Genomic DNA, 7,369 nt, shown 5'->3' with positions numbered 1-7,369 from the left:
TTTGAATACTGATGTGGTTATTAATACATTGTAATTAGATCTAGAAATCTGTTGATTTTGATCCTGTATGTCAGTTCTACCATATACCAGTGAGGGGCTCAGATCTGCTGTTACACTAGGATGCTGTTAGACTAGGATAACTTTAGTTCTTCAAAACTAAATTGATAGTTCTCCCTACCAATTCATCTGGTAAACTTTTTCACTGTTTCTCAATTGTATTATAGGGGTGATTACAAGATTACCCATCTACATTGAAGGAGGTTTAATAGAACAATACAGAAGACAGCCTCAATTTCCCAGTAGATTTAAATTTTGCTTTATAATTGGGTAGCTTGCTTGTAAATCATTCTTACCTATTAATTAGCTCTTCCTTGGGAAATAATTACCTTCTTGTTTTCATATGTCTCAATGGTAAGTACTGGGGGGGGTGATTCTAAAAAATATTTTTATTTGAAGCAGTTATTGAACTAAAGATTTTATATTTTGGAAGTAAAAGAAATTGTGGCAGTTTGATAGTTTATAAATTCCAAAAAGAAATACTGATTATGTATGTAAACTAGTCTGTTCCTCTGGGCTAGTGAAACACTTAGATTAAATTAGATTCAGAGGTTTCACTTTTACTTGATTAAATAATGATTAAGGCTTTGATTGGGCCACATCTGTAGGACGTGGTGGGGACTTGGTGGGTCCCCCACCAAGTGTGGTGGGACTCACAGAGAAACATCACTGCAAAGAAGGGAGGTTGGAGTTTTAATGATGAAGTCCCAGGAAGTAAACAGAGAAGGAGATATGTGGATAAAGAGAAAGCTCCATTAGACATGGCAGAGGCCCCTGGAGAGACATGGCTAGAGAGATGAACTATTCGCCTGATAGTTTACAGCTGGCCTTGTGGAGAGAGCAGAGCAGCTGAGCCTGGAGAGAAGACTCGGAAGAGACTAGGCTTATCCCAGCCTACAGGTAATATTGGAAGAAGCTGGGATCGTGGAGCCTTAAGAAGAAAAGGAAGCTTGAACCCTTGCAGACACTGGCACCCATCTTACTCCAACATGTGGCAACAGACTTTGGTGGGAGAAATAACTTACTTTATGACCTGGTAACTGTGAGCTTCTACCCCAAATAACATTTATAAAAGCCAACAGATTTCTGGTACTTTGCATCGGCACCCCTCTGGCTAACTAATACAGAATTCAATCAGGAAAATGTTCCAGGTATTTAAGAACATGGGATTTCTGGATTGTCAGAAAGCCTGCGAAAGCATTCTAAAATCCAAACCCAGAGGAAAACCCACTTTCACGGGATAAGAGGGAAAAGAACATGCAAACGGTGGTAAGTGTTAGTGCAGGAGAAATAAAAACAGAATAAGTTGAAAAGGAGGGGGTGGGGTGGGGAAACAAACTTATGAAACTAAAAGTGAAAAAATGCTAACTACACCCTACAACACTTAATGGCACCTCAAACTTAAGGTCAAGACTCATTTTTTGCCCCTTCAAACAATTTCTTTGAAGATCTATACGTGATTGTCACCATTCACTGAGCTGCTAAAGCCAAGGTAGATTTTTTTTTTTCATGTTTCCTCATTTTATTCAGCAGCAAGACCAGCTGGCTCTTAACTGTTAGGTACTACTTTTCAGTATCAATATGTATACCAAAATGGCCATAGTTCATCTCCACTGCTACCACAATAGTCCAAGTCACAGTGATCTCTAACCTGACTACTCGCGTGACTCAGTAATCCTACTTTCACTCTTTTGCCTTCCCCCATAATTCAGTTTCAACACAGCAGCCAAAAATGGGATATGTAGATCATATGTTGAAAGGAAAGAGAAAGAAAGGAGGAGAAGAGGGAAACAGGAAAGAAACTTGTCACTCAAGGTCTTCAAGATAGAACAAAAAGGAGTCAAAGGTATCACACGACTGGCCAGGACCTTAAAGGAGAAGAAAAGACTAACTGCTGGTAGGACTGGAGGAACAGAGATTAAGCCTCCCTTATAGGAAAAGAGGGTTAAAGGGTTGATGTTGGTAATGGGAAAAGTATGAAAATAGCTGACCTGGAGAAAAAAAGGACTTATGTATAAAAATTTCAAATTGAACACAAATGCACTTGAGCGTTCTAGTGACACCTTGGATGTATAGCAGCCACTTAATTTCTGGCATTTACCTGTAGAATGGAGGAATCTCAGATCAAAAATTGTATAATTCAAAACAAAGCAACTTAACTCAAAATATTGCCTAATAGTCTCTTTAGTTTTACACCATTTCGTTTATATATGTATATTAGCCAAAGGGGTGCTGGTGGAAAATACCAGAAATCTGTGGGCTTTTCTAAAGGGTATTTATTTATCTGGAACAGTAGCTTACAGTTACCAAGCCATGAAGCATAAGTTACTTCCCTCACCAAAGTCTATTGCCATGTGTTGGGGCAAGATGGCTGCCTATGTCTACCAAGAGTTAAGGGTTCTTGGGTTCCTCTCTCTGTGGGGCTCCATTTCTCTCCAAGCTCAGCTGCTGTGTTCCAATACACTCTAATAAGCCCAGAGGAAAAGATCAGTTTACAAACATAATCAAATATTTCTTTTTGGAATTCATTAGTATCAAACTGCTATAATATACCTCAGATAATTAATTTCCAATACTTGAATGTTTCTATAATGATACTTCCTATAGTTATATACCCCCTCACACTGTGGAATACAGTGTACTTATGATAAAAATCCATGAATAATGGACAAACCAATGAATATTTTACTCACTAGATTTTACGCAGAGCTGTTGCTGTGGCTAGATTTGTTATCTGGCTTATTGACATCTGTTCTTTGCTCAAAATGTTAACATGCAAAAATATTTTTCACAAGACTAATAAATTTCCCTATACCATTTTGGTGCTATACAAAGGCTGCTGTAATTAATTTCAAACCCTCATAGAAAAGCACAGCTCTTGGATGTTCAAGTGCAAGGATTCTGAGGGAAGCTGGAGCAGAATTAATCCATGAGCATTCTGTCAGTGAGCATTCTTCATTTTCTTCATGGAGGCTAGTTTTAAATTACACTAACTTTTGAGTCTTCTGTCCCTGGCCTACATTCTAATATTGATATTTCCAGGCTAAAAAAAAAACCTAAGCACTATCATTTAAAAAGTTAAACAGTACTCGTTTATTTAAACCTGACAAATGAATTAAACTAGAATACAATAAAAAGCCAAGCATTCACCACCAGTCATCTCTTGATTTTAAGACAGATGACACTTGGAACCTGTGCACCTGGTAGAAATTAGGTACAGCACCATCTTCTAACAGAATTCATGGATATACTAGAGTTAAAGAAGGCTCAAGGAATCCCTGGATCCCCCAAATTAATATGCACATTTATGTGTATGCACATATATGTGTGTCTGTGCTTGCATATGTATACGTTTAATTTTTTGAAGTTCTCTTCACCAGATCCTTAAAGTGGTCTGTTACCCAAAAAATGTGTAATGACACATATTAACCCTGTTTTACCATTTTCTTTTCATCTATAAATTCCCTTTTGTTTTTAATAAAAAATTTAGCCCCATTTTATCAATACAGTTAACTATCCTCTATAAAAAGAAAACTTTTCTGCCCCTATGCTGATCTCATCCTTATATCAGTGCTATTCTGAATGCTGTTACCTTTTAATCTAAATGCTACTTCCAGGGTTCTCAATCTCATTAGCTCAATTAAAGTTTACTTCAACTAATCTCTTCCTTATTTAATTTCCTTTAGACTTGATAATCATGTATTCATCCATCGGCCAGCCCAACCAATTTATCAATGTGCCAGGCACACTTTTAAATGCTGAAATAATGTAACAAACAAAACTAAATTCCCTACCTTCATTTTAATGTAATTTATTGCATTTTATTTTCTCAAATCAGTTCATGTTAATAAGCCAAATTTTTATCAAGCATATATCAACTACTTTCAGACAGGGATATTTCTAATATTTCTTTTGACTCAGTGTGAAACGCTGCTTGAAGGCACCTTAACCAATGATTATAGGCTGATAACACTAACTGGAAAATACCCAATTACTAAGGATTTTTGTAATGCAAAAGAAATATTTGCTAATGAAGATTTACCAGATAATTTCTGCAAACAGAACAAATTCCATTTTAAATAAATTTAATCCACTTTCAACAACCACTATGTAATAAACAATAAAATGGAAACAAAAAGAGACCCAGGAGGAGAAAGGACAAAGAAGAAAGTAATTTCAGTCACGTTATTTAGGAGATGTAATATCATTGAAAGAATTTTTAGAAGATCATTTTTCTACTTGATACAATTCATCATTTGCTAACCGCAACCAAAGAAAATATATTAGAGAGCTTTTAATAACACAAGTTAAAACATCTGGAAAATAGTAAAAATTTAACTCCCTTTACTAAGTTTTTTCCCCATAAACATTGGACATGACTTTTATATGTAAGATAAGGTTGTTTCCAAACTATAATTTACCTTTAAAATGCTATTAATTGATCCTTGGATAAGAAACCAAGAATACACTATGACAAAGTAGAAAGTGATGACTTTCTACAATAATTTGATGAAAATTCTTCATTGCCACTAAAGTCAGAAACAGTGATAAGAATGCTCTTTTAAAGAGTATTGATAAAATTGCATCAGACTTCCTGACATGTTGCCAAAAGAAGAGTTAACTACAGATTCTAAATGTCAATGTCTTTTTAAAATAACATTGTTTTGGCTCAATCTGAATTCATTCAACCTCTTTCAAGGTGAGGCCGAAAAGAGGATGAAACAAAAAAACATTGATCATGATGTTTCTGTTTCGATGATATACTAACTCAAGGATGGAAAGATTTATTTAAAAAGCAAAAATAAACCAAATAAAACAAACTCCCAAGTATTAAACTTCTTTTCCTGTAATGTACTTACATCTTTCAAATGATATATACTGAAATAAACTTCCAGTTACTAATGACTCTTCTTTTTGAACCTATTTAATCTATATTTTACTTTAGTTAAATAATTAGAATCCTTTTAAGATTTCTAATGGCACTTTTTAGGCATGGCAGAAAAATGGGTAGTGATGGGTGGAATTTGAAGAATTACAAATGGCACCTAATGAATTACCCTCAAGTACATTTTTAAGTCATATAACTCAAGAGGATATGGGAAATATGTAAAACTACATTTAAAACATGTATAACTTTATACTGTAAAATGAAGCCTACATGTAGTCCAGAATGATATCTCAATTCCATGTTCTTCCATTTTAAAGAAGGCATCCTGATGAAAGCCTATTATCCTGAACCTTTTTTTTTTAAGTGGAAAATACAGTGTCCTCAAAAAGACAATGCAGCAATGAGAAAAGTCTGCACTTCAAAATGTTTGAGCTTAGAATCTGGACAGATGAAACAAAGAAATACACATAAGCATCTACTTTCTTTGTTTTAAATTATCTTCAACATGCCTATACCTTTTGGTATGGGAAAAAATGAGGTCTACATATAGCACAGAATGAAAATATGAGAATTTAGTCTTCTTCTGGGAGGCAGTATAACAAAGTGGTCAAAAACCCAGACTCCTGACAAGCCTGGTTTCAGTTACCCAGCTCTGCTCACATGTTAGCTGTGTGAATCTGGCTCAGTGACTTATTTAAGTCAGTCAGTAAGTATAATGCACTTAAAATAACAGCTGGCCATATAAATATTGGCTGTTATTATTAAATATTTACTTCACTAAAATGTAAAAATGTTATGATTAAAAGCAAGCTGCCAAAAATCAGTCTAACACAGGAGTTAATCTGGGTATTACAGATATCAAAAAATGGCCATGTTAATCAATTTCCTTAAAAGTGGTGTTAAATTTATGGATGAGGATTCCTTTTATTAATTTTTCAAGAAATCTAATATTTGTCATGAAATAGTAAGGACCACATAGAAAAATATAGGGAAAACTACAAGAGGTCTGATTTACAACTCATCACTGTAGTATTCCCCTTCCGCTATTCATTAAATTATAAAGAGACTAACATTTTTCAGTTTAATTTGTTGTTGTATTTGTGGGTTGGCAAAAATAGAGTAAACTGAAAAAAATATAAATGACTGGAAATAATGTGCTTCAACAATAGGAATATATTTAAATTATGATATATCTACTTGATTATGTAACCATTAAAATTGTTTTAAAAGAATGTTTAGTAAAATGTGAAAATACTTGTAATACATAAGTGAAAAAGCAAAACTACATATATATCATTATAAAATTTTGTTTTATAAATATGAAGGCTGGTTTACAGTAGACCAAGATGGTGCTATAAGACTCTCCAGGGTAACATTTCCCTCCAGAATCTGTGAACTAGCAAAAGGAGACAGAAGTATTCCTCAGAAATCCAGAACACAGATAAAGGGTTGCAATAACTGGGTGTGCGCCAAATCAAGACAACACAGCTTTAAAAAAATGGTAGGAGATGCTATTAATGCTCTTATTGCTCCTCCCTCATCCCTTCCCCCACAGTGTAGGGCAGGCCTGCATGCCCATCATGGGTTCCTAGCCTTATTCCAGAGATGCAGAGTAATCCCTATGCACATACTGGAATGGCCGTAAGTCTGTACAAATATATCAGGTAGCAGTATGAAAGACAGAACCAGGAAATTTTTCTCTGGCTTGGCGTCCCAGAACTTGCCCTGTAGGCAGAAGCAGCTTGTTGACACCTAAAGCAGCATAAGAAACAAATGAATCAGAGCAGCCTGAGGCAAAGAACTACTTGCTTTAAGTCATATAATAAAGCATCCAGGAGGTGGAGAAAATCTATTTCATTGGGAGTACAGGGGGCATCTGAATTCCTGTAAACGTGGGAATTCATGAGGCCAGGAGCAAGTACAAGTCCAGGACAAGACAGGCTCTGAAAAGACAGAGAGGACCTTGCACTACACATTTGCCTCAAGCTGAATCTTCTTGGCTAAATTCTGAAGAAAAGTACCACCCAATGCAGAGTACCAATTTGCAAAGATGGTGAAAGGCAATTTTTGCACTGTTCTATAGCTAGGCAGATACAAACTTAATGAACAGACAGGTCAGAGACTAAATCCCAGAGTAAACAATATAAAATATTAAAAATTACAGTATGCAACAAAATATTACAAGACAAAAAAAACACAAAAAAAATAAAAAACAGGCACTGATGTCTGATGTCCATCCAAAGGTACAAGATAACAACCAGGAAACAATTAATGAAGACAACTTTGGAAAAACTGGGCAAAGATTATCTTAAAAATAAAACATTAAAAAAAAGGATCTTCAATATGCTCAAGGAGACAAAGGAAAACAGTAAGAACTAAAAAATACAAGAAAAACAAGCGATATGATAGCCTCAAAGAGACAGA

The 7,369-nt window shown here is 35.1% G+C and overlaps 1 protein-coding gene across 4 annotated transcripts in view; it reads right to left on the bottom strand.

Annotated features, from left to right (window-relative positions):
- Nucleotides 1-7,369, bottom strand: part of GNPDA2 (glucosamine-6-phosphate deaminase 2) — a 37,213-nt gene that overhangs the window by 4,034 nt on the left and 25,810 nt on the right. The window lies entirely within an intron of this gene.

Source organism: Dasypus novemcinctus, chromosome 1 (assembly GCF_030445035.2).
Source record: "Dasypus novemcinctus isolate mDasNov1 chromosome 1, mDasNov1.1.hap2, whole genome shotgun sequence".
Classification (NCBI taxonomy): Eukaryota; Metazoa; Chordata; class Mammalia; order Cingulata; family Dasypodidae; genus Dasypus; species Dasypus novemcinctus.
The sequence above is the reverse complement of the archived record's forward strand: the minus strand, read 5'-3'. Positions and strand labels throughout refer to the sequence as shown.